At 39.1% G+C, this 22,624-nt stretch overlaps 2 pseudogenes; one reads left to right on the forward strand and one right to left on the reverse strand.

The window, feature by feature from the left end:
- Positions 1 to 1,579: 1,579 nt before the first annotated feature.
- Positions 1,580 to 1,903, forward strand: LOC119000915 (40S ribosomal protein S27-like; annotated as a pseudogene).
- Positions 1,904 to 19,924: 18,021 nt separating this feature from the next.
- On the reverse strand, positions 19,925 to 20,436 carry LOC119000932 (zinc finger CCHC domain-containing protein 10-like; annotated as a pseudogene).
- Positions 20,437 to 22,624: the final 2,188 nt, after the last annotated feature.

The following is a 22,624-nucleotide window of genomic DNA, read 5'->3' on the forward strand; positions in this document are numbered from 1 at the left end:
GACCCCATTTAAGTTTCATCAGTTGTCTTTATATATCCTTTACAGGAAAAGAATCCAGTCCAGAATCAAATGTTGTATTTAATTGTCATCTTTCTTTAGTCTCCTTAAATGTGGAAGAGTTCCTTGGTCTTTAATTGACCTTCATGACCTTAATATTAATGAAGATAAAAGATTACGTTATAAAATATTCCACTATTTGTGTTCTTCTAATGTGTCCTTGTGACTAAACTTAGGTTCTGTATCTTTGTCAGAAACACCACAGAAATGATGCCTAATTCCTCTCATTGCATCCTTTTAGGTGGCACAAAATTTGGATTCATCTCATTGTATCACCACAAAATTAGTGCTTTAAAACCACATAAGTTTATCTTAACTTCTGGAGATCAGAAGCCTGATATGGGTTCACCAGGTTAAAATGAGTGCAAGACTGCGTTTCTTCTGCAGGCTGTAGAGGAGAATCTGATAGTTTCTCTTTTTTAGCTTTTAGAACGCTGCCCGCATTTCTCAGCACATAGCCCTCTTTTATCTCCAGAACCAGGAACCGTATAACTCTGAGCTCTGCTTTCATCATATCTCCTTCTCTGACTCCTTTTTTCACTTTAAAGTATCCTTGTAATTACATTGGATCTACCTGGGTAAGCCAGGATACTCTCCCCATCATAAGACCCTTAGCCACATCTGCAAAATCCCTTTTCCTATCTAAGGTAACAGATTCATAGGTTTGGGGAGTCAGGATGTGGACATCTTGTATGGGGAGCATTGCCTGCCATACCATTTTTTGGTAATGTTCACTTTAATCACTTGATAAAAGTTTTTCAGCTTTTCCATTGTAAAGTTACTTTTTCTCTCACTATAACTAGTAACTTTTATGGGCGAAATTCTTTGGGACTATGTCAATACTACATTTTCATCAACTTTCTTTTTTCTCTCTTTCCTTTTCTTTTTTCCTTCCTTCCTTTCTTCCTTTCTTTCTCTTGGTGTTTCTTTTCTTTCTTTTTTTCCTTATTGATCTTTATGGATTCTAAAAAATATTTTTAAATTGTTATTTATGAAGTAAGTAAACAAACAAATAAACAAACCTCTTATTCCAGGCTCATCTTGTATTTTTTTAACCCCATTCTTTGAATCAGTTATTTCCCCAAGAACCTCTGGTTCCTCTTTAGTAAAGAGTGGTACTTAGAAATCAAGAATTGGGTACTAGGTATGGTTATTATTATGTTATTGTTACCAGGTCTCTCAGTGGATAAAAATTTATACATATCTTCACAAATAGACTTGTACAAAAATAATTATGCAGCTTTATTCATTTATTTCCAGCTCAAAGCTGGAAATAATGCAGGAGAGTGCATGAACATTGTGGTATATCCATACATTGGAATACTGCTTAGCAACATTTAAAAATATAGAACAGTCTCTGGCTGACTCTTCTACAGAAGAGTCTCTTCTATATTAAAAATATAGAAGAGTCAACTAGTTAGTGTTCAGTTGCTTAGAGTCCCATCCTGAGATGCCAAGGTTGTGGGTTTAGTCCGTGGTCAGGGCACAGGTAAGAATAAACTAGTGACTTTTTCCAGGGGTGATGGCCTCCCCACCACAAAATGCCTCTTGCAAAGGATCTCCTTCATCCCTCTCAAGAAGAGAAGAGGAACCACAAGAAGAAGCTCCTGGTGCAGAGACCCAGTCCCTCCTCCATGGATGTGAAGTGCTCAGGATGCTGTAAATTCACCACTGTTTAGCTATGCAAAAATGGTAGTTTTGTGTGTTGGCTGCGCTACTGTTCTCTGTTGGCCTATGGGAGGAAAAGCAAGGCTTCAAGAAGGATGCCCCTGTAGAGGGAAGCAGCACTAAAAATACTCCGAATCAAGATGAGTGGGGAACCATCCCAATAAACACATTCGGGATAAAAAAAAGAATCAACCAATGAATGCATAAATAAGTGGAACACAAATTGATCTCTTTCTCTCTCCCCCTTCTTCTCTCTTTCTCTAAAATCAACAGTAAAAAATTTTTTTAAATAGAAGAAAGAACAAATGATATATGCAGTTATGGAGCGTACCCATTGAATTGTACATGTAAGATTTGTACATTTCATTGTATGGTAGTCTTAATTCAATTGAAGAAAATAAGCTCTGCAGAGAGGCTTGTAAGCCTTGTCTTGTCCTTTCCCGGCAGCCATTGTGTGACATTGAGTAGGGAAGTCTTGAGATAAGGATGGCAGAACAAACAGATAGAGTGTAAATTCCTCACAACTTTGTAGGACCATGCAGTTCCTGAAACTGCGTGTCTCTAGAATTGTGTGTGTTTGTGTGTGTGTGTGTGTGTGTGTGTGAGTGAGAGAGAGAGAGACTGAGAGAGAGAGAGAGAAGGGAGAGACGAGAGGAAGGAGAAAGAGGTTAAAATCTAAATGGCTTTGAGCCATTATAGTTGAGCCTTGTTGTAGCAGCCTAAACCATTTCTCAGCCAATACACTTACCCTGATCTCTTTCTCTTTCATCTTGTTTAGTATTTCTAAACCTAAATGTTTAGGGAAATTCTCAGTCCTGAGGGAGAATTAAGTAGTTATTTCACATGGCAATAATTGCCTATTCAAAAGGCATATTGCACAGAATATTAATGCTATAAAATAATTTTAACTTTAAATAAACTACATTAGTCCTTTATGTATGACTAATTATAAATTATTGAAAATTGTAAATTCCCAGGATGGGAATACATTCTACTCGCTTCTCAACTATCGTTTGGCCATCAAAGCTTTTTTTCAATGGTGCATCAGAATGAATCAGAATATAATATTGGAGCTAGCATCCTAGGTCAAGTGTGAAACTTGGAATGAAATCTTAACTGTAAACACCTCTTTCTATTGGGATTTACTCTCTTCCCCACCCACCTCACTTCAGCAGGGGTATGTAACTTGCTTTAATCTGTTGTCATAGACCAGTCATTTATTTCTTACCTTGGCATAACAATAGAAAAGCTTGCCAAGACAGATAGTATTTGGATTTTTAGAGTCATTTTTGGAGAGCAATTGCAACAGGGTCCAGAACTTGGGGTGTTCCGGAATATAGGATAATAGGCCTCGCTGGGCGAAGGGCCTCATGGAGCAGGGCTATTGAGAGTTATTTAGCGGGCCAGCTTCATACTTGATATGCAAAAAAGGTTATTTTGTATATCAATAACAGCAGACTAGTTTTTCAGTCAGAATGGAGCTAGAGGGTGCATAACATGGACCCATGACATAACTGGGAAGCAGCTCTGCTTGGTTCTAGTGCCTGTATGAGAGCTTGGAGATGGTTCACTCCATGCCATGGGGCCACACCTGCCAGGACTAACTATGGAAGCCCAAAAAGGCTGAAAACTGTGGGAGTGTTGGCGGGTGTAGCCGATTGTCGGAGGAGTTGGAAATGGGTTATGGGGGAGGTTCCAGGCTGGGGTGTAAACTAGAGGTGGGCCACCTCAAGGGATGAGAGAGACAGGGCAGGGCTAGGGATGGAGGGTAACACAGGACAATGAGAGAGGACAATGTGAGACATTGTTGGGAAGGAAAGGGGTGAAAGGACCCCCTGGTGGGCCATGGGAAGGTGCCGTGTGGTTTTGGATTAAGAACTGGAGGTTCAGGTGACACAGCTGATGGTGCTGGAGACTGAGGAAAACCCGCCCAGCTAAGCAGGGATGATTGAGAGGGACTAGAAGTGAGCTTCGGACTTCTGTTCTTTTTCTTCTGGGGGACAATCCTTCTTATTTTTTTTGACCTTGGTAACTATTTTTTAATAGGAAAACTTAGGAGCCATTTATCTAAGAACACTTATTTTATTTCTGGAGCATATTTAATTTTTTAAATTTAATTACTGTTCAAGTACAGTTTTCTGTCTTTTACTCCCATCCCAGCCCACCCTCCCCCAGTGCTCCCCACCTCCTTCTCATTTCCACCCCTCTTATTTGTTGTCCATGTGTCCTTTATATTAGTTCCTGTAAATCCTTCCACTTTTTCCCCTGAAATTCCCTCCCCTCTCCCCTCTGATCACTGTCCCCCTGTTCTCTATTTCAGTGTCTTTGTTTTTGTTTTGTTTGCTTGTTTGTTTTGTTTGTTTAGCTTCCTGTTAAAGGTGAGATCGTATGGTATTTGTCTTTCAACACCTGGCTAATTCACTCAGCATAATGCTTTCCAGTTCCATCCACGCTGTTGCAAAGGGTAGAAGCTCCTTCTTTCTTTCTGCTGCATAGAATTCCATTGTGTATATGTACCATAGTTTTTTGATCCATTCATTTACTGACAGGCACCTAGGTTGCTTCCAGCTCTTGGCTATTGTAAATTGTGCTGCTATGAATGTTGGGTTACATAGGTTCTTTTGGATTGGTGTTTTAGGGTTCTTAGGATATAATCCTAGCAGTGGAATTGCTGGGAATTGCTGGGCAGGTCTATTTTTAGTTTTATGAGAAAACTCCATACTGTTTTCCACAGTGGTTGTACCAGTCTGCAATTTCACCAACAGTGGGTTAGGGTCCCCTCTTCTCCACAACCCCTCCAACACTTGTTTGTTGCTTTGTTTATGATGGCCATTCTGACTGGTGTAAAGTGGTATCTCATTGTGGTTTTAATTTGCATCTCTCTGATAGCTAATGATATTGAGCATCTTTTCATGTGTCTCTGGATCTTCTGTACTTCCTCTTTGGAGAAATGTCTGTTCAAGTTCTTTGCCCACTTTTTAATTGGGTTGTTTGTCTTCTTAGAGTGGAGTCTGGAGTACAATACTTCTGAGTGGCATGTTCTGAGACTGGCCTGACTGGGTAAAGGGGGGAAGACAGGAGGACTGTGTGTTTGGGGGTGTTTTAAGGGACTTTGGGATTTTAATGGCAGTGTTCTGCCATTACTCTAAACCTGTATAACTTTTAAATAAATAGTTTCTTTCCTTTTACCAAACTCTGGCATTGAGAGCCACAGTTCCTAAGGGCGGCAGGCAAGGAACCCACAGTGAAAAAAGACCCTGGGGGAGGGGCTTGTTTTGATAACAGTATCTGCTGCCACCCCACCCTCACCCTGAGGGTCCATTTTGTAACACAGTGGCCTCCCATCTTCTGTCCTGCCAGTTTTGCCCTTCCCTCTTTAGTCTCTTATTCTTGACTATCTGGGCTTTTGATGTTCTTCTCACGTCCAAGGCCTCTGTGAACTCTATGCACCTGTGTGTCAACCCCCAGCAGGCATTGCTCACTTATACAGTGATATGAAAGGTGCTTCCTGGAATATCCAATGGGTGAACTCTAGTCCTATTCTGACTTTTTGGCTTCCTGCCTGCACCCATTTTCCAACAGACTCTATGTTCTAGGTTTCACTATTCATGAATTGTGACTTCTTTTACTTTTCTAGTTTCTAACTCTTCTTGTTTTTTTTTTATTCAAAAAAATTTTATAGATATTTACTTACTGATTTGAGAGAGAGAGAGTTGATTCTTGTATGTGCCCTGACTGGGGATTGAACCCATAACCTTGGAATATTGGGATGACCCTCTAACTGACTGAGCCACCAGGTCAGGGCCCTCTTCTTGATTTTGTTATCCTTATTTTCATCTTTTGTTTTTGAGCATCTGATATATTGTTCTGGAAACTGACTAGGGCTAAAATAAACTGGTATCCCACATCCAAGTACTAACACTTCTCAGTTATTTCCTTTTCCTTTACAAATGCTCTTCTACTTAAAACAGTCTTTTACCTAGATGCTACTTTGGTGACATATGAGGGAAGACTAAAAAGGGAGGGATGTTTGAGATTCGAGATTACTATGTGTTGTGAATATTTGGGGGTGAGGTGAGCTTTTCCTTTCTTCTCAGTACTTTAGATTCCCTTTTGAGATTTAAAAATTTAAAAGGATCACAAAGACAAAATAGCAACAGAATGGTTGTCCAGCAGGTAACCTTAAACTGTAACCTGGCTGAATATATTTAATAGCTGAAGAAAGAACACGTCAGTCAGATGGTGTTGAGTCTTGTCTGGCCTTGAAATTTCAGAAAAAGAAAAATCAGAAAGATTCACTGTGCCCTAGGGACATGAGACCTTGACCTAGAGAGAGCATAGAACTGACACCAACCATTCTGTTTATAATCCCCAAGAAATCTTTGGATTACAAATTAACTTCCCATGCAGTGTTCTTCTTATAGGTAAAGAATGTGTAGGCCATAGCATTGAGTGGCAGGAGACACTTTCTTTTGCAAATTAATCTACTTGAATTTGACTTTACATAATCCACCTTTGTGAGCTGGGTTAGTGGGATGCTACACCATGTATAGGCAAATCAGATTCATGAGCTTTCAAGGACAACAGCCAACCATGTGAGGAATTTACCAAGGTAATGCCACCCTGCTGCTAGATGAAGGAGTAGCTAGTCACTCCTTGCTAGTCATTTTTCTTCCCACTTTTTGCTGTGCATGTGAGCACATTTTCTTCAGACTTCTAGTCCATGTGACTCACATTACACAGGTGTGTAAGCATTGGTGGCATACCAGTATCCCTGTACTGTTACCATCTGCTTCCTGCTCTCATTCTGGGGTGAACATATCAGCAGGAAACAGAGGGATATTATGACCACACATGGGAAATTCATAAAGGAAAGGACCTCCTAACAGGTGCCCATTGTAAGTTTTGTTTCTTTTTAATTTTTATTTAATGTAATTTAATGTATTGATTTTAGGAAAAGAGTCCAGACATTGATTTGCCTGAAATACTTTTTTTTTCTGGAAAAAAAGAGAGGAGGNAATCCACCTTTGTGAGCTGGGTTAGTGGGATGCTACACCGTGTATGGGCAAATCAGATTCATGAGCTTTCAAGGACGACAGCCAACCATGTGAGGAATTTACCAAGGTAATGCCACCCTGCTGCTAGCTGAAGGAGTAGCTAGTCACTCCTTGCTAGTCATTTTTCTTCCCACCACTGCTGTGCATGTGAGCACATTTTCTTCAGACTTCTAGTCCATGTGACTCACATTACACAGGTGTGTAAGCGTTGGTGGCATACCAGTATCCCTGTACTGTTACCATCTGCTTCCTGCTCTCATTCTGGGGTGAACATATCAGCAGGAAACAGAGGGATATTATGACCACACATGGGAAATTCATAAAGGAAAGGACCTCCTAACAGGTGCCCATTGTAAGTTTTGTTTCTTTTTAATTTTTATTTAATGTAATTTAATGTATTGATTTTAGGAAAAGAGTCCAGACATTGATTTGCCTGAAATACTTTTTTTTTCTGGAAAAAAAGAGAGGAGGTTTTGATGATCCTACTCTGTTTTGTCCAGTCCACACATCCTAAATTTTATTGTTCCTGTTGAGATTAAAAGTATTATTCTCAGCAAGGATTTCTGCTGGTCACTATGTAGGTTTGAGGCTTAGGTTTCCTTCACAACACTGAGGTGAGAAAATAGGAAACTGATGTGTTTATTTACTTATTTAGGTAACTTCCCCTGAGTTTTGCTGGTTTCATATTGACAAGACAAACCTGGGTAATTTCCTTTTATTCCAGCCTTTCTCCATGGAAACGTCTATCAACATGCGCACCTGTTCAGTGAGGCGATATAGATTCCCACCCAGCCTCTTCGGCGCCATAGTCTGAACCGTTTGTAGATGGCCAAAATAAGTAGCTTGGCTATGGGGCCATACTATTCAGTGACATTTTATGACCATAATTAAATGGTTGAGGCTTCAGTTTCCCATAATGAAAGTACAAAATAGAGTATTTGATGGGTTGACTTATTGGTGATTATAGCATTATTTGAATTTTTGAAAGGATCACATTCTCCAATATGTGAGAGAATACACTGAGGTTTACTGTCAGAATTGAGTTGAACAAAACTCTTTTAAAAAAAATATTTATTTTTAGCCCTGGCTGGTGTAGCTCAGTGGATTGAGCATGGGCCTGCAAACCAAAGGATCGTGGTTCGATTCCCAGTCAGAGCACATGCCTGGGTTGCAGGCCAGTTCCCTCCAGGGGACGCATGAGAGGCAACCATACATTGATATTTCTCTCCCTCTCTCCTTCCCTTTCCCTCTAAAGATAAGTAAATAATAATAAAAAATAATTTCTTTTAAAAACAGATTTATTTCTAGAGAGAGGGAGAGGGAAAGAGAAAGAGAGCAAGAGAAACATCGATTGGTTGCCTCTTGCAAACCCCCAGTTGGGAACCTGGCCTACAACCCAGGCATGTGCCCTGATTAGAAATCGAATCATGATGCTTTGATTCACAGGCCCATGCTCAATCCACTGAGCTACACCAGCCAGGGCTGAAATTCTTAAATATAACATGAGAGAATGAAGTCCATGTGGATGGATGCAAGAACAGATCTCCTTCTAGTCTTGTTTATGTTGAGAACGTGAAACTTCCCATGCTGAGTAACACTCATTCAGTGGTAACAAATGCTCACAAATTATATATATCTTTAATATGAGGATTTAGAAAATTTACTAGGGCAGAAATGATAGTGGGGCCTGCCCATCACATCTTTTTGGCCTGCCCCCGGAGACATGCAATTCCCCCTGAGCTGTGTTAACTCATATTCCAAGCTGACTGTATTCTGATTCAGAGGAAATTTAAGGAGAATAGACTGTCACTCAAGTATTAATGTTATGTAGTTTTCCTCAAGTCCCAGTAATTTACAAGCAAATCCCTTTCAAAGAAATCAATTTCTGTGGATCCTCTAGTGATGACAAATGTTACTATATAAATACAACCGTAAAACTAGATTTAAGGTCCCTATGCACATAGATCTTGTACATTAATAATCCCCAGTAAATTTATAAGTTATATATAAAAATAAATAAAAGCAAATAAGTTCACATCAATAAGACTTAAGGAGAATGAGGCCATTCTTTAACTGAAAGTAAATTATTTGCAACATAAATATGGTACTGACCCATATAATACAAGTTCTTTTGAATTTAGTATGCCTATCATTTGATCACTCAGTTCTACTTTTCTCAATTAGAATCACCTTGCAGCCTCAGAGAACATTTCTGCTGGTCTTGGTGGGCTGCCTGGTGGGCCTGACCCCCCACTATCATTCTGGAGGGGTCAGATTTCTTGGTAATCATACCCTTCTCAGGCTAGGGTCACTACACTTCCCCATTCATAGTCAGGACTGGGAAAGAGAGAAACTAAGAGGCACCCAAGTGGACACCTTGCAATTCACACTTACTCCTCCATGCTGTGATATGTCACAGAGCCTTATGTCTCCTGATTATCATGGTCGCTTACCCACCATGAGATCATGGCTTCTCTCCTTGGCTGATACTCACTGGACACAAGGAGCCCAAAGAGTCCAGGTAGCATCTGTGGCTTTTAGTTCAATAGGATCCTTGCTGTTTCACCAGAGTCCAGAGTTGAGAGAATGGGCAGCTTCAAAGCCCTGTAGTGTGTCACTGGGAGTGATAGAAAGTAGGGACATTCCTGCTTCCATACTTGGTTCCCAAACCCATGTATTCTCCTTATCAAAAGTACAGAACCATGTAAGTGTCTCTGATTCAAAACACATATTGCTTCCTACAAAAGTGATGCCTCATTCTGACAGAATATTGCCTCCAAGCTGGTGCTTCGGCTGCATCTTTAGAAGATCATTCTATTACTCTATCCGATGACAACTTCTGAGTGGCGAAGTGTGTGATATGCCCAGTGTATCCCGTGCTCATGGGCCCTCTCTTGTGCTTCCTTTGCTGTGAGGTGCGTTATCTAGTCAGATATTGTGTTGTGTGAGATTCCATGCCTATGGGTCAAGCATAATAGTGAGGGCTGAGTCCGGAAGGGCAGAAAAAAAATCCATACTGATAATAGGTATCTATTCCTATGAGAAAAAATTGTTGGCCCTTTCAGTTTGCTCCTTAAGTGGCCAGGTGGTCTCCTCCAAGACTAGGGCCACAGTATGGGCACAGCTTTGGTCTCTGTTGCTGGACAATAAGGCATTCAGAGGCAGTATGGGAGTCTGTGCTGTAGATACTCACGCGTAGTCCCCATTGCTGCTGCCTCGACTGCTTCACTGTTGTGTCTGTTGTCCATCACTAGGGTGGCTGCTGACAAAGTCTGACTAACATTGCCAATCAGTTGATTTTATCTAAATTGCTTAGTGCCTCTTCCATAGTGGGTGCTTTCTGGTGGTGTTAATATGTGCTTCAAATATTTTTACTCTTCATATTCACTTCTGTTTATCTATTCATGTATGCTTTTAAAAAAATTCTCACCCAGGGACATTTTTTCATTGCTTTGAGAGAGAGAGAGAGAGAGAGAGAGAGAGAGAGAGAGAGAGAGAGAGAGGAAGAAGGAGGAGAAGGAGGAGGAGGAGAGAAACATTGATGTGAGAAAGAAACATCAATTGGTTGCCTTCTTGTATGCACCCCCCTGGGGATCAAACCCACAACCTGGGTGTATGCCCTGACCAGGAATCAAACCTGTGACCCTTTGTTCTACAGGACAATGCTCCAATGAGCTGAGACATACCAACCAGGGGTCACATATGCTTTCTTGCAAAACTGGTATAAAATATTGTTTTACCCAGGAAGCAGATGCTGAGATGGTTAAGAGTTGAAATGGTTTGTTGAGGAGTAACATCTGTGAATGAAAAGTGGAAGAAGCAGGACTGGGAAGGCAGAGCCATTAGACCACAATACAGAGTTGGCAAAGTCTCTGTCAGCCCTGTGGGTAGTTATGGAACAAAGATTACCTGTTAGAGGGGACTTGCACTGTGTGGACAGGGTTAAGTCTTTGTGCCACTACTCTGATCCATCTTCATTGCCTCGGGGCCATCCTAAGAACAGTATGACTTTACCTTAAACTGAGATGGACCCTGGTGGGACCAATAAACTGTCAGCCCACCACATTCTTTGCAGCTGGATGGCTATTTTGAGGGGTGTGGGGTGTGACCCTTGTTCCTCAGTGTCTGCTACAAGTAGGCAGTTGGTAACTGGGTCTGGGGCTTAGATGGCTTTCTAGGCCAAAGATATAAATTTGTGATCTATCTGCATGGCCACAGTTGATGCAATAGGGAATAATCTAACCACTGTGCGTATGTGAAACTTCCTAGGAAGGAAGTGAGTAGTGAGATGAAGACAGTATCTAGGACTCATAGGGAGGGGATTCCCACATTTAGTGGCCAAGTGGAAGAGGAAAACCTGCAATGAAGGCACAAGATGGAGTAGTTAGGTAGAGGACCCCAGCAGAGAGCAGGGTCAAAAAAATTCAAAGAAAGAGAGTATAATTGGTCCAGCTGTTGAAGGCCTTGAGAGATCAAGTAATGTAATTCAAGGACTGAAAGATATCAGGTGAATTTAATGATATGGAGCTCACTGGTGATGATAATGACGGTGCAGAAGCCAAATTCTAGAGGGTTGAGAAACATGGGGATGGGGATGAGGACGTGGAGGTAGGAAGTGTAAATAAATCTTTTCAGAAATGAGAATCTTTTCATTCTATTCTATACTACTTTAGTTCCTTTGAAAATTACCTATCCCAGAACATTAAATTTTAACTCAGATATTTAGCTAATGGATACAAATCAATAGGAAAAATTAATAGATAAAATAGATGATGAAAACACTAAAGAAAAGGTACTCTATTTCAGCAACTTGTACGTGTCAGTAAGTGTACCATTGTCTGCATGTGGCCTCCTTTTTCAGAGTATAAGGAAAATAAATGTGACCTTTCTGGAAACACAGAAAAATCAATTTGTAGCTATTTAATAGTTCAACATTAAGTGAGATAAGTACATTGAAATTAGAGCATTTAGTATGGATTGGCTAAAAAGTTCATTTGTTTTTTCCTGTAAGATAGCTCTTGCGGCTTTTGGTTGTCATTAACTTCATTTGAAACAATTTTGTTAGGTTGTATTGTGACAGCTGTCATATCAGCATGCATTTTTTAAAAAAATCAAAATTATTAACTTTTTGTGTAGCCACTTTAACATTGAAGATGACAGAAAATATGCAACGTTTTTGACATAGTATGCTTTATTACTTCAAGAAAGGTAAAAGCACACCTGAAACACACAAAAAAGATTTGTGTGGTGTATAGAGAAGGTGCTGTGAGTGACTGAATGTATCAAAAGTGGTTTGAGAGATTTTGTGCTGGAGATTTCTTGCTGGATAATGCTCCATCGTTCAGTAGACCAGTTGAAGTTGATAGCAATCAAATTGAGACATTAAATGAAAACAATCAACATTCTACCATGTGAGAGAGCCTACATACTCAAAATATCCAAGTCAATGAAGTTATTGGTGAAAATGAAAAATGTGTCTTTTATTTTACGGAAAGAACTAAACGGACTTTTTGGCCAACCCAAATTAGTATATTAGAAAGATTCTGTCTGGGTAGGACAAATTATTTAGAAAGAAGCTGCATATAATGAAGAAATCATAAGTAGGGTACATTTTTATTGGCCTTATCTGTTACTTTATGTTTTTTTAGAAAGTGGTAATAATTAATCCCAGATCCTTTGGAGTATAGAAATAGTTTATCATTATAATGATTCAGGGATGTCCAGCTGATGAAATAGCAGTCTGCAATAAGAGTAGCATACCTCCAGGAAAAAGAATTTCATAAGAATTTTTTCATCACCTATTATGAGAGAGACATTATTCCAATTCTCAAGCATGTAAAATAGAGGACAGTATGACTCTATAAGCCACCATCACTTCCAGGATAAGCTGAATTTGTTTGTGATAATCCACTCTTGGTTGCTGCCTCTCATTTTGGGCCCACAGCACTTGCTCGGCCCAAGGAAGTAAAGTGTGCAGCTTTACTTGTTTTTGCACATGACAAACATTTTTACCTGGCACACTGGGACTGACAGTTGGTGAGCTAATCAGCAATGAGGCTAAAACCTAGAATCTTTTTAAAAATTTTTTTCTTTTCCTTTTTCTTTTTCTCAGACTCTTTTAAAAATCAATATTTTAAATATGTAATTAAAATTTTAAAAAGAAATGTGTGTTTATTCATCAAACTTTTGGAAGAGAGTCATGGCTCTTTTTTGCATATGGATCTCATGATTGGAGTTTGTAATCTCTTTCAGGTGTACACACAGTAGTCACCACTTATGTCTTTCAGTTTTGCTTTCTCCAAAGAGACTGGAAAGTTAAAAACACTTGTGAAGTGAGTTGAGAGAAAGCTCTTATGTTATGAAAAAGTTTTCACCTGTATTTTGGAATGCCTGGCTAACATCTAATTTTATGACATCTAATTCAATAGTTTTAGTGGTTCATTTTTATTGAGTCACTAAAGTGAATAGAAAATATGATTTGATTTTATTACCTAGCATTTCTAAAACACTTAAATTAATTTTTATTGAAACAACTTTGTTTTTTATGTATATTTCATCAACTTTTGTGATATTTATCTGAGTCACATATTCATAATGATAAGACCAATTTGAACAAACAGGTTTGAGCAAACCCAACTGGCTTGATGACAATATAATTCAGCTATTGGGAACAGAAGTGTGTGGGCACAAAGGAGAAGACTGTTAACCATGATTGTGAAGTGTGGCAAGGACCTTAGTATGTTTTACAGACGACATAGCATTTGTTTTCTATCAGGGATGTTAAGTGTATGATGTAAGATATTGTCACACATGTCTGTTGGGCAGATTCACTATATAACTACATCATTGTGATCTTGGAACTTTGCTATGTAATGTTGTAATGGAAGAGTTGAGGAGGCATTCCAGGCATAGGGCTCTTTATTCATCAGCGATTCTCTTGGCTTTTCCTTTCTCTATGTCTTTATTTAATCTTCAGGCTTACTTTCTTTATGGTTGCAATTCTAGGCCTCACATTCACATACCCCACCAATCAGAAAAATCACAAGTATCCTTCCATATAGCTTCAGCAGGAGAACAAGGATGCTCTCTTCTCTAAGCCTTCCAACAAACATCTCTTGTTTCGTTGACCTGAACTGGATCATGTGCCCTTTCCTGAATTAATTACTATCACCAGATAATGTGGTAGGCTGTTTGGCTTAAACCCATCAATGAATATCCATGAAATGCATGGAATCAATGGAAGAGGAACAATATTGCAATAAAAATTATGGTAAGTCCTTTAAGATGTTGATTAATTTAATCAACTATAGTCCTTGAAACTACAGGTATTACTTTTTAAAGTAGTGGAAACTCATCTAAGATATTTTTTCTATTACTAATATTCTTGTAGTGTAGCAGAAGTAAATATGTACATTGCATGGAATAGTGGGAAAATATTACTTTATTTAGTGTGAGAAGAGCATGGCTTAATGACTAAGGACATGGGCTCCAGAGACTCCTCCTGGATTCATATCCAGAAACATGTACAGCTGTAACATGTACCTAGCCCAGTATCTTAGACAGGTTTCCTAACCTAAGACCTCAGTTTTTTCATCTCTAAAGTATAAAGCATCATACAGTTGTGGGGATTAAATAAAATACTCCATGTAAAACAGTACAGTTTCTGGGTGTACTCAATAAATGTTAGTATTGTCAGGATGTCATCACAGTGAGTTGCACTTACTACCATCTCACTACCTAAAGGCTCCTGGAGCTCTGGAATCAAACTTTGTGTTACAGCTTTGAAATAACTGGTCTGAGTTCCTGAACCTTCAGGAGCAGTTCTGCTCTCATTGCTCTCTAACTTCTGCTTCTTTGTCTTGCTTACTGGTTCTGAAGGACTTCCCGAAGTTATTAAGTTCTCATATCTAATTTGTTCTCATAAGAGTTCTACCTTCATGAGTTCTTGCCTTCTACCAATGCAAAAATTTGGTCAGTAAAATTTGTTGAATAATCATTATTTATTTTAAAGTAGACCTTAGATTTTCTTATTAATTATAGCAAGAGATAACTTCTTATAATCATTTCTTAAGTATCCGTACTTGGAAATCTGTCATCCCTAGATTCTAACTATATCAACAGAGACCATGAGAAATAATTTCTGCTGAGACACATGAAAGTCATTAACAGTTTGGCTTGTCTCCATTTTTTGGTCTACATTCTCATACCCTCCCTCATTCTATTTCCAGTATGTTCATGTTTTCCCAGAATAGCTATGAAATCATGTATTTAGCTTCCAATCAGCAATGCTGACACAGCCATTGGCATTAAGTACAGAAAATTGATCAACTTTTCTTAAAGAAAACTTTCCAAAGGACTCAGGTCTGCTTCCCAATGCCAGGAAGAGTCTGATTTGTCTATTAATACTGTGCTTCTGTCACTGCAACATGAAATGGTCACTGAAAACTGTCCCCATACTGCCTCTGAAAGTGCCTACTAGCGACTGCAGTGCACACCCACTGGACCAGATTTCTGCACATGAACCATGGTTTGCCTATCATGAGGCCCAGAGGTTGCATCCAGGCAGGTTGAAAAGCCATGAAATTTACATATTTAAGGGGGAAAGGTGATCAATAGTCAGGTAGGTGGCACATGGCAGTAACAGTGTGTTGCCACTCGAGAAATTTTAAAACAAGGGTAATTGGGTTTTCATTTGAGATTTAACCTACCAAATCAATATATAACAGAGGGGTTAGACCTATACAATGCTACTCAGGAAGACAAGAAAACTCAGAGTTAAAGGTAAGACATGTGACCTAATTGGTGGGGTGTATTGTGTATTTGTGAGTATGTGCAAATGTAAAGTGAGCCAATCCAATTTTCTCATCTGAAAAAATGTGAACAGTAATAGTACCTACTTGAAAATTGTGAGGATTAAAATGGAGTGAAGCCTGTACAGCATTTAGCACATTGCCTGCTGCATAATCAGAGCTTAGAGCCGGCTGAGAGAAGGGAGCACGTGAGCGATCCCACCCGCTTCTTTCTGCGCTGGGGTCTTCCCAGGATCCGCCTGCTTTATGTGTTTTAACTCTCAATCCTCACAGCAGGTTCTTTTAAGTACCTTCAAGTAAGGTACTGTTATCTCCACTTCACAAATTAAAAAACTAATACCAAGAAGTTACAGAAGGCTCCTTAAGGTCTCTACACAGGGTTGGAGAGTTGGCAAGCCCTGGAGCCGGCCTGGACCTGTCGGTCTGTGGTGTCGGCGCCGTGGGGTGTGAGAGTGGCAGGTTCTGGTGGTTCATACACCTTCTACTTTTGCCCAGAGGCTTTCTTATCCAAGATTAGTCATCTCAGCATTCTTAGTTTGTGAAAATGCTGATGTCATAAAATAAATTTGCATAATTATAGATTTACAGGAGACCTCTACATTCTTTAACCTTTCTACTTGATTCCAGGCATCTGGTGATTGCAGTTTCTCTTAAGAGCTATTTAGGGTAGATATTCTTGGTTCTTTGTATGCCTAGTAATTTTAGATTCTATCATGAACATTTTGAAAATTACAATATGAGCCTCTGAGTCCTATAAAAGTCTGCTGGAAATGGTTGATTTTGTTGTTGCTGTTTTAACAGGCAATCAGCTTGGTTAGGTTCAGACTACAAATCATGACTATCTTCTGTGGGCGATGGTTCAGTTTTTAAAGCCATTATAGAAATATGTCCCACTGGGTGCCATTCTGGGACCCAAGTCAGGGTATTTCTCTAGTTCAGTTCTAAAGCCTTCACTGTGCTGGTGTGGATCTCTTGTGCGTGCATCTCTTGGGGCTGCCTGAGACTTGCGTGCGATTCTACGGAGATACATGGATTGAAAGACTCAAGCTTTCTCCCCTGTGAATTTTCCAGCCTCCAAGAATCTCTCACTCCAGTCCCCTGACTACATATCTGCAATTTCTCTGTAGTTTGAGCCTCTCCACACTATCGTGCACTTCACATAACTGGGGCACAGGGGCAAGAGAAAAAAGAGAGAAAGAAATGCCCTGGATTCCCGCCATGTCTTTCGGTCTAGGAGACAAGCCCTTTCTCATGTTGTCTGGGTGGAGATAGGAGCCGTCTCTCAGGGTTTTAGGAGCCTGTTCGACCACAACTGTCATCACTTCCCTCACACTGGGGTTTGCTTTGGGGAAGGCTGGGGTAGAGAAAAGGAAAAAAAACCCAACAAAACACAACAGAGATTTCTCCTACTCTCTCAGGCACGCTGCTACTTCATGCTCTGTTCAGAAAGAGTCTTTCTCTTGGAGACTTTATGTCCACCCCTGCTGCACAGTTACAGGATTTGGGCTACCCTCAAGTTGAAGCTAGGAAACTGCTATACAGAGTGTTCTTTGAGTTTTAATTTTCTTTCCCAATATGCCTGCTCTTATTTATTTGCAGAGTCCTCTGTTGCAGGAGTTTTAGTTGTAATCACCATGAGAGTTAGGGAGTAGTGAGCCTATACCAACTTAAAGTGGATGAGAAACTCTTTAGTTATCTTCAAAACCTGAGATATCTCATTCCTATATAATCTGATAAATTCAATATGCATGTTGTATAAGGGACCTTAGTCCATTAGAGTTATTTGTTCATTGATATATTTATTCACTAAATACTTGAATGTTTACTGTGCTCCACACCTTGAAAAATGTGGTGGGATACATATGTAAATAAGTCCCAATTTCTAACTAAATTTCTCATAATCTAGTATAGGAGACAGATAAAATGATAATTGTGGCACAGAATAGGTGCTATAGTGGACTGGATCTTGGATTTTAGTTTATTTTTTGTTTTACAAACCCCAAGTATGGGACTCTCTCAAAGGCTAAGCTCTTTGGAACAGATCTCTTTCTGGTTTATATTTTCCTCTGATAGTTCTCCATTTTCTTCTCTGATTAAAAAAATACAGTCTAGAACAGGTAGTTCCAAGGTGCAACTAAATGTTTCTATTTACAAAGAAATTTCAATGCATCTATTTTGAGCAAAATTAGAAGTAAATTCTCACTTTACTGGGTACTTGCAAGGGAGTTACCCCTTAATCTTTAGCTCTTACCCTTTGTCTAAGGACCAATCCTCTGAGCTGCACACTTCACAGATATGTTTCTCCAACAGTGAGTCAGTGTAAAGCTGTAACTGGGAGTCCTACCTTAGCTCTTCTGTAGGACTTCAAACCCACCTCTTGTTTTAGTTATCTGCCATTCCCAACAAATTATTCCTAAAAGATAGAGGCTTAAAAAATCTATTATCTCACATTTTCTGTGAGAGATACTAGATGCCTTTGGTTTTGAGTCTCTTGGGATGTTCACTTCCAAGTTCACTCACATGGTTCTTGGCAGAATTCAGTTTCTTTTGGGATGTTGGACTGAGGGCTTTTATTTTTTGCTGGCTGTTGGTCAGTTCCTTGCTACGTTATCTCTAGTTCTTTGCTATGTACATCTGGGAGGCTTCTCTTAACATGACAGATGACTTCCCTTAGAGTGAAAGTGTGAGAGATTGAGAGAGGGCATCCAAGACAGATATCATGATCTTTATGTAACCTAATCTCAGATGATAAGCTACACTTTTGTCATATTTTACTTGTTATAAGCAAATCACTAATTCAGCCCCACACTCAAGGGGAGGAATTACAGACCTTGCTTGGCTGGATCAGTGCATTTCTTACTTGCTATAAACAGGACTTCTTTGTCCTAAGTCATGTGCTATTATAGCCTTTGCATGCTGGCTCAAAGCATCTAAAATTCCATAGATATCTGACTCTGTCTTTTTAATTTAATTTATTTATCTTAGCTTCGAATTACTTCTTTTCCAATAGGTTAGATTCAACCAAATTAGATCTCACTTTTGAAATATCCTGCAGGAAGTCATAATATACATGTATATGTTAATAAAATAACTATCTTCCTAAAAAGTCTCTACTGTATTTCCAAAAGTATGTGAAATATTTGACTTCATATTTATATTTGGTTAAGTTATGCCTTGACTGGATTAAGATTTTTGGGTGTCACTTCTCATTTCCCAGTTACTTTGGGGAGAGGGAGGACATTTTGTCGCCGTTAAAAATCTTTAATTACTCAGGGTTACTTGGGTAAAAATTTTCAGGTCATGTGATTCTTTCTGGGAGAACTATAAATTAACCATTATATTATTATTTGTGTATTAATGCAGTTCATGGCAGCAACACCATGAACAATGGGCATATTCCATTTCTACCAAGGGATCTGCATGAACAGGATTCTCTCTACTAGAAGAGAATGAACAGTTTCAACATTTTAGCATCAAATACATGAGAATGGGAAGTCCACATATAATCCTCACTTATTTGTGTCCATGTCAGATGTTAATAAGTATATCTCATATCCTACAAAAGATATTGTTTTCTTTTCCATATGATATAATTTCCCCCAACTCTTGAAAGATTTCAGTTTAACAACACTAAATGTGGAATGTTCTATTTAATTTGTTCAGGCAATAATCTGCTTGTTTTTAAGATAATGACATTATTGGCCATGTTTTTTTTTTACCATCAGAAAGGTAGAAATACATTCATAGATTGCTTGAACTTTTCATTTAGGACAAGTCAAAATAACCTTCTGAACATAAACATAAGAATAGAGCACACTTATTAACAGTAGGAAAACTCCTAAGCTTACAATAACAATGTATTAAACCTGATGTAACAACATACAGACGAAAGCATTAGGAACTCACTGCCAGATAATCTGACGCATTGTCCTAAAGATATGTTTCATACAGAACACAAACAAAACAAAGTACGGCGTTTATTCCATAGGGAGAAAAAATAAGCTTTATCACAAAAAACAGATTTATTGGATTTCAGCTTTTGATGAAAGGTTATGATATATTTTAAAGATAAAAAAACAAGATTCACCCTTAAAAAGTATATACCTCTATATAATCTATTTATGAATACTTTTATGCTCTTACAATGTAAAACATTTAGAAACTTTTGAGCTCTCCAAATTTCAGCCCGTTAATCTATGTGTGGCTGACATAGCCCAAGTTCCTTTCCAAGAATCAGAGGGAAGTTTTCAGTCCATCAGTCCAACATGGGTGCATCGATTCTTCTTGTTCTTCTTGTTCTTCTTCCTCTTCCTCTTCCTCCCCTCCCCTCCCCCTCTTCTCCTTCTTGAGTTCCTCCTTCGAGCTGCTCTCGGTGCTGGCACTGCTTCTGCTGGAAGAGCTGGAATCTGAGTCGGAATTGGACAAGGAGAACGAGCTTGTGGAGGAGGCCAAGGACGACGAACCGGAGGAGCTTTCATCAGTGTCGCTGTCCTTGGAGGAGGAGGAAGACGTTCCTTCACTCTCTGATGAAGAATCACTGGCTAAACTGTCACTGCTGCTGCTACTGGAACTGGTTACGCTCTTAGACCTTTTTTCTTGGTCTTTCTTTCTACATTAGCTTCTTCAAGGCTTTGTTGCAATAATCTGTTTTCTTTTTCTTTTAAAGCTGTCTTTAGTTCTGCTGTTCTTGAAGGCCTATGTAGGTATTTTCATTTTCCCGTGCATTCATAAGTCCAGTGTCCAAATTCCAAGCATTTCTGACACCTTACATGTTGCTTATTTGCTTCAGCTTGTCTCCTAGCTATGAGCCAATGCATGGGAGTCGCTGTCTCAGCGCGGCTCATTGGCCGTATTATTCCAGTGCTAGAGAAGCACGTGGCACTTATGTTGGGACACATGTGAAATGACAGTGTGAACATTTTGTGTTGAGTCCAGAGATAGACTCTAAAGACAAGAAAATTGAAATATAATTATTGTATATAGATAATGTAGAAATAGAAAAATCAATGGCACTTAAGTCCTAGAACCAGATGTACAGGGTCTGGCACAAATAACACCCCTTTTTATTGCTAAATTATAAGCACGTAATTCTGCAACATAACAATATCAAACTCAGGCACCATATGACACTTTAGGTGAAATGTTCAAATTAAAATGATAAATTACTACACCCATATTATTACCCTACCAACCACACTCAAGCAGGCGTTACTTCTGCTGGACCCTGTGTATTTCATTATCCTTTGTCCAAATATTTATTTGTTTAACAAAATCTATTAAGTCCTTTGTGTGCCAGTTCTGAACTGAGAATTGTGACTTCTTTTACAGCTTGTAGTATGGTAAAGAAAACAGCAGTAAATGCTAGAAATAGTGCCATACCCTTTTTTTAAAAAAATAAACTTTTTAAGAAAAAGATTTTGTTATCAAATGTTACATATATAAAACCTTTTGACATTTACCAAATTTCTGTTGTTAAAGAAAATATTTAGTGTAAATGGTTTAATTATATGAAAACTCTTCAATATTCTCTCACCAAGGATATTAACCAGTCACTTTAATCCTTTCCAAATGTCATCCACAGTCCTCAGTCTCTGAACCCATTACTCCCAGATCAAAGACCTTCAGTAGCTCCTCATTGTTCACAGAATGTACCCTGAACTTTAAAGTCGAAAGTGTAAAGCCTTGTGGGCCTAAGGGGCTTTTCTAACCCTATTGTTCATTACTCTATTACTTTCAGGCTTTGACTTTCATCAAGAATAATTTTACAAGACTATTTCAACCAAATGGTTCTCATGCCCTATGCTAATTGTCTCCATGCCTTCGCACATGCCATTTCCTTCACCTGGTTCTATAACTGGTTGTTAACCAGTGGCAATTTTGCCCTTTCCCTCCTCCCCTGACCAAGAACATCTGGCATTGCCTGATGTCACAACTGGAGGGTGGTACCAGCATCTAGTGGGCAAAGTCCAGGGATGCTGCTAAATATCCTACAATGCACGGGACAGCTTTGTCCATGACAAAGAATTATCTCCTCCAGAGCATTGTTGGGCCAAGCCTGAGAAACTGACCTAGACAACCCTTTCCTTTGCTATTTGTTCAGATTCTAACCAATTGTAATGGCCTCTTTTAATGACTGCATCCTCTGTGAAAGCTGTTCTTAGTCTTTCTACCCAAATAATCACTTCTTTGACTTTGAGCTTTCCTAGGCAAAGTATTTCTGGTACTTGGTACTTTTATTTATTTATTTATTTAGTGAAGATGAGTTTTAGGTTCACAGAAAAATTAAGAGGAAGGCACAGAAATTTCCCTTATGCCCACCGCCTCCCCTCGCCCCCCCCCCCACAATTTCTCCCATTATCCACATTCTCCACTAGAGCAGTACATTTGTTACAATTGATGAACTTCCACTAACACATCTTAACTATCCAAAGGTCATGGTTGACATTAGGGTTCACTCTCGGTGTTGTACATTCTATGGGTTTGGACAAAAGTATTATGAAATGTACCCATCATTATAGTATTACACAGAGTTTTTTCACTGCCCTAAAAATTTCTTCGCCCATCACCCCTGATCGTTTTATTCCCCCCAGCTTTGTCTTTTCCAGAATGTCATATGGTTGGAGTCATACAACTACAGGTTACTTAACCTTTTAAATTGGCTTCTTTTGGTTAGTAATGTGCATTTAAGTTTCCTCTATGTCTTTCATGACCTGATAGCTCATTTCTGTTTAACACTGAATAATATTCAATTGTCTGAGTATTCTACAATATATTTATCTACTTCTTGAAAGACATCTTGGTTGCTTCCAAATTTTGGTGATTGTGAATAAAGCTGCTATAAATGACTGGTTGCAGGATTTTGTTTAAACAGAAGTTTTCAGCTCAACTTGGGTAAATGTCAAGGACTGCAATGGCTAGGTCTTATGGTGAGAGTATTTGATTTTTGCCATTTCCTTCAGACATTCACATCGATTCTCTCCATCTCCTAAAGCACAGTTTATAGTATATTTCCTTCAGGAAGACTTCCAGATC

The sequence above is a fragment of the Sturnira hondurensis genome, unplaced genomic scaffold, assembly GCF_014824575.4.
Source record: "Sturnira hondurensis isolate 20B ecotype Veracruz unplaced genomic scaffold, ASM1482457v3 Scaffold0016462, whole genome shotgun sequence".
Taxonomy (NCBI): domain Eukaryota; kingdom Metazoa; phylum Chordata; class Mammalia; order Chiroptera; family Phyllostomidae; genus Sturnira; species Sturnira hondurensis.